The sequence below is a fragment of the Cibotium barometz genome, chromosome 58 (assembly GCF_041138505.1).
Source record: "Cibotium barometz isolate CiBa-2024 chromosome 58, ASM4113850v1, whole genome shotgun sequence".
Lineage (NCBI taxonomy): Eukaryota > Viridiplantae > Streptophyta > Polypodiopsida > Cyatheales > Cibotiaceae > Cibotium > Cibotium barometz.
The window spans coordinates 31,913,424-31,919,431 of record NC_141103.1 but is presented as its reverse complement, the minus strand read 5'-3'; positions in this window follow the sequence as shown (position 1 = coordinate 31,919,431).

Below are 6,008 nucleotides of genomic sequence, written 5' to 3'. Positions count from 1 at the left end.
AACTGGGAATTTTACTTGCATAGAACCTCTGTTTTCCATTTAAAGGACTGTTTTACGCCAGAATGCTGGAGGAAGCATTTGGCATGTGTTTTACTAAGAGGAGGTTTGTTGTTGCAACAGGTGGTGGGGAGTCGTCGAGGGACGTTGCTCACGGCAAAGCCTGCCGAGGTCTTGACTAGCCTCAGTACGGTTAAAATGGTGCGCTTTCGGTAGAATCGACGAGGACAGATGGAAGTTCCACACTTATCTGGTGTTTTCGACCTCACCCAGTCACAAGACATGACTGTGTTCGCCTTCGAGCATCTCATCTCTTCCGCTATACAACTCAAACAAGCCGAGCTAGACTCGCAGGCCATTTCGAGGATCTATATTTTCCTGACCTACTAGCGGAGAGACGGTAGCACAAGTGGTTTGCAGGGTAGTATGTCCACGCCTCTTACGACTAGCGTGCGATGTTGAGGCAGAATCTCTCATTGACCAAATGATTCTGATGAAGCTGAAAGTGATACATGGTGTTATTTTATATCACTCAACGCCTCAAAATCTCAAACTTTCCTGCCAAACGATGCGTGAGGACTGACGAAGCGGTCCCTGAGTGAAGTGCTAGGATACCTAAGTAGGATCCTAGAGGGTTCTGACCAGGTGATGCTTGCACGGGCTCACGGTTGCTAGGAGACACATGCGTACGTCGAGGAAGATACGAATGAACCAAAAGAATGACTTTTGTGAATGGAAATTTGATATTGGATCTCGTTGGTGGTTGACCAACTGGTCTTCAATGGAGAGTCCGAATGATATATTTTGCAAAACAATGGACTCAATATTTTAGAGGATTATGATCATTAATACTATGATTTCATGGAAAGATTGTTTTAAAGGATAGTCAAATCTGTTATAACGGTAATTTCATATTTGGTGTGTAAGTGTTATGCCTACCTTAAATTTTGCTTGAAGCGCCAGCTAGGGACCTAGGAACTCTTTTCCTCGGTACCGGAGCAAAACATAACCAAATTTTTATATAGAAATCTGACCAATACAATGGTTGGGTGGTTGGCTATGGGGGATTCCTACGATACAAATAATTACGATTAAGTTATGTTAGTTAGATTAAGTCCTAGAAGACCCTTGTTCTGTGGGAGGAAATCAGCGCGGCTGTGCCTCGGTACTAAAGGAGGAAAAAAGTGGTAATTCTATGGACCAAGTGCAAGTCCTTTTCTTTGATTTGACCATGTGACTTTTGGGTTTGGTCGGATCAGTTTGGTTAGTTAAGACCTTGACTCGTTAGATCAATTCTCCTGTTAGATGATTTTCCTAGTGGAATCACCCGTGCCTTCTAGGCGAGGGAAGTTTTTCTCGGTTTGGTTTCAGAGGAACCGCCGGGCTAGTCTCTTGTCTTGATATCCATGGGCAAGGCCCCGAGTGTGGATCCCTGCCCTGCACGAGAGACCAACACTGCTTTCGTCGCCAATGCCCTCAGAGAGGACATGGCGGAGGGGGCGGGGGCCTCACAGAAACATAAAGAGTCTGAACTTCACATTTTCCAAGATCCTAATGGGTCTCAAAGATGTTCCATTAGCAGCCATCTTAACGATTAGATCTACTCTTTTTAGATCCAGCTTCCCCCAATTTTCCCAGCAATGTTTGGTAATGATGGTGACACCTGCCCCACCATCCAGGATGGCCAATGCTTGGTATTCATTATGACGAATCAAAATGCCATAGCGTTCGTGTGTCATCACTCTCATAATAGCATCCCAAGTGGTTAACTAGTATCTTAACCAACACTCGCGTTTCCTTTGTATGCCTCAAGGGTCTTTCTACCAAGGGTGGCAAAGCCTCATCCACATTCTCTGCTGGCCTTAGACCTCCTTCGACCTATTTTTTTACATCTTTCCACCATAGGGTTGGTGAATTGCATAACAACTAACCCAAGGGCATCTGGACATGCGTGAATAACACAACTACTAGGCTTCCTATGTCCCTGGGTTCCTTGGATATAGAGTGTTCTTCATCGAGGTGTCTCGTATTCTTCCATGGGGAAGGAATGAGTGAACCCCCCCAACTCATTTTCCTTGAACATTCTAGTCATTGTGTTTGTTTGGGAGTCTGCTTCACTGTTCCTTCCGGAATCGGGGTGGTTAGGTTCAAAGCCCTATTTTGCGGGGTGGTACATCCTGTGGATAGATGGTTTCATGCATTTGTTGGTACTTTTCAACTAGGGCCTTGGCATCTTCTAACTTCCTTATCTCTTCGTCAGCATTAGGATATTCACCAACCCCCTTTGGGGTTGGTTGTGGTTGCTCTCCTTATCTTCCCAGGTCTAACCCTTCCAGATTGATCCCTCGATCCTCCTCTTCCTTTGATTCTGTGGATCCAGTATCAATTGTGTCTTCTTCGGATCCATCTTGGATTGTAGCCCGCGTGTCCCACTTTCCTAATTTCTTCACTCTTCTCTTGCTATACGACCAAATTTGGAAATAGTAACATCTGCCCGGTTCCTTCATTTGTCACCTAATTGAGCTTGAGCTTGTGTTAGGACATTGAGCGGTGTGATCTTCCCAGATTGTACACTAATGGTACGAATGGTGGCATGATAAGCAGTAGAAGCTGAACCACTTGCTCGGTAGGGACAATCTTTGATTAGATGATCAATTCCACACTTAGTGCAAGTGAGCACTGGCATGTCATTGGGTGTGGTCACCACTTGTTGTGCTAGTGTGTATGAGTCATATTCTTATTTTGGCATTCGGCTACTCGATGTAGCCCACCACAGCCATAGCATTGTAAAGGTCCTCTTCTCAAATTTGAATTGATTTCCTTGCCCTTCCACTGTACCATGGTTTGAAACACAAGTACTGGCTTGTTATTTTGTAGGACATAATACTATGGCATGACCTCACTCATATTCTCATAGTATTCCCCATGAAATTCTAGTTCTCGCATCAGTTCAATTTCTACTAATGGCTCTTCAATCACTACTTGATTGATCTTGGCCTCTGTGGTGGTTGTGGCGGTAGAACTTTTGGTGGCAAGGGCAAAGCATATTTTACCCAGAACATCCCCCTAGGTAAGTAAGAAGGGTTGGGTTGTACAACAATGGCAATGGTTTACACAGGTGGTTCCGGCAAGGCCAGTGGGGCTCTATTTGGTTGCAATTGTGCTATATTTTGAAACCTTGAAAATCTACACAATGATGTGTCATGATTGCCCAATTTTACACTGCGCACAATACACTAATGGTCTTGCCCTTAACTGTAGACATTAAGTGGTGGTATGGTTTAGTCTACACATGGAGCACCACACCAGTTCCCTGCGGGGGTAAAGGTGACTATGCCCATGGCCTAACATCTCTCTTCCTTCCCTTACCTTTAATTTCTCCAATATGGCATTGCTGAGCTCATCCACAGTCATATGTTCGACTTGTTTGCTTCGAGTTCCAATTTCTTGATGACTCGAGACACGCAAAGTCGTGGTTGCTGCCAATGTTCTAACATCCTCAGGTTGTGGCAATTCTAACATGTTATCTTTGTATTGGATTGCCAATTTGCAGCATGCATCAATGGTAGCTGGCCGGGCTAGTACCAAGTAATCATGCATTTTATGGTCTCTAACAAGGTAACAATTGATCATCTGTCAATCTTTCCCAAAGTTTTCATCTTGAATTCAAGTGTTTCAGGCGAGAAACATAGTCTCTCATAGACTCATCTTCCTTCTGTTTGATGTTATGTAGTTGGGCCACAGGGCTCCATCTGTCACCACCACTATGTGAAAAACTAGGCACAAAAATAATTTTTAAAATGGAATCTAGTGAGCTATAGAGCGCTCAATTTGGAGTAACGGTGTTCTTGAGTTATGATTAATCCAAAGATTTGAGCACATGTCCCAAACTTATGGGAAATCCCCATATTCCCCAATATGGTGTTAAGCTAAAAAATGTGTATTTATTGGATATTCCCTTGAGCAAAAGGGATACAGGTGTTATAACCCTGCTACACGTCAATTGAGGGTAAGCAAGGATGTTGTTTTTTATGAGATGAGCAGCTAAAAAAGAAGCTGTAGGGGCTGATGTGAGTGGAAGTGTGGTTGTACAGAATGCAAGTCAGAAATCACAGTCTTTGAGTGGACCAGGAAAGTCCTCATCTAGTGGTTCAGTTGATAGACCATGGAGTGGTAGGCTGCATCATAATACCAGTCTTGCAAATGTGATTAGTACATCACATAAAGGCAAAGAGAAAGTGGTTGAGCCCCTTAGTATGCCTGACATTCTGCAGGGCATTCTCATGTTGATGGAGAGTCTAGTGGCTCAAAGATGAGCCTTGATGAGGAGCCTGGGATACCAGCTATGAGAACACCTAGTGTGAAGAAGGCTATAGAAGCCATGAATGCAAAGCTACGAAGATCTGGAAGAGTGAAGAATCCTGTGTAGAGGTTTACCTATGATGGTTATGTGGCACATCACTATGCATACATGGAAAAGGTTGTGCAAGTTGTAGAGCCCACATGCATTCATGAGGCTATTGGAAATGTGTGTTGGGAGAAAGCTATGGATGAGGAGATGGATGCACTGTATGGAAATGAGACTTGGGATTTAGTGCAATCGCCTAAAGGCAAGAAAGCCATTGGATGCAAGTGGGTGTACAAAGTAAAGCATAACAGTGATGGAAGCATGAATAGGTACAAGGCTAGATTGGTAGCCAAAGGATATGCGCAGACATATGGCATTGATTATGAGGAAACTTTCAACCCAGTGCCAAGATGGCAATAGTGAGAGTTGTGATAGCAATGGCTGCATCAAAGAAATGGTCTTTACAAAGAATGCATTCTTGCATGGAGATTTGCAGGAAGTGGTGTATATGTTGCAGCCACCTGGTTATGAGGATGTGAGTCACCCCCCGAGCATGTTTGCAGGTTGAAGAAAGCCTTGTATGGCTTAAAACAAGCACCAAGAGCATGGTCTGACAAGATTTCTGACTATTGGCTTTCATGTAGCTAATGTAAATTTCTCGTTATATGTGAGACACAGTCATAGAGGGGTTGTGCTTGTTGTCATCTATGTAGATGACTTGATCATTACGAGGGACCATGATGCAAAGATCTTTGATGTAAAGATCTTGCTTAGACAGAAGTTTGAGATGAAGGATCTGGGGGAGCTCAGATATTTCTTGGGCATTGAGGTGATTCGGTCACCACATGGTATTGGATTACTGCAGAGACAGTATGGCTTGGACATGTTGTCCAAGTATGGTATGACAGGCTACAAGCCTATCTTAGTGCCATTGGATCAGAATGGCAAGTTGAGTGCAGATTCAGGAGAGATTTTGGAGGATCCTACTATGTAAAGTGCATAGTAGGAAGCTTGATCTACATGACGATCACCAGGCCAGATTTGAGCTATGCTGTTGGGTTGGTGAGTCAGTTTATGTAGGTTCCACGAAAGCCGCATGTGGATGCATTGAGACGCATACTGAGGTATGTGAGGTCTACTTTGCATTGTGGACTATTTTATGAAACTGGGATAGAGATATGTGTACATGGGTACACAGATGCTGATTGGACTGGTAGTATCTCAGATAGAAGATCTACTAGTGGCTTCTTGTTTTCTTTGGGGAGTGCTGCTGTGACTTGGAGCATCAAGAAGCAGCCTACGGTTGCTCTATCTAGTACTACAGAGGCCGAGTACAGAGGAGCTGCTATGGCAGTATGTGAGGTAGCTTGGTTGAGAAAGCTACTTGCAGATTTGGGTCTATCAGTGGATAGACAAGTTGTCATTTTCTGTGATAACATTAGCAGTACAGTTGGCTAGGAACCCAATTTTTTATGCTCGCACGAAGCATATAGAGGTCCACTACCATTTTATCAGAGAGAAGGTCTTGGTGGCAGGAGACCTTGACCTTGTTTATGTCAGCACACAGGATCAGGTAGCTGACATCTTCACCAAAGCATTGGGTACAGAGAAGCTTCGCAGATTGAGGGCTTTGCTTGGTGTACATGAGACGGAGCTGAGCTCA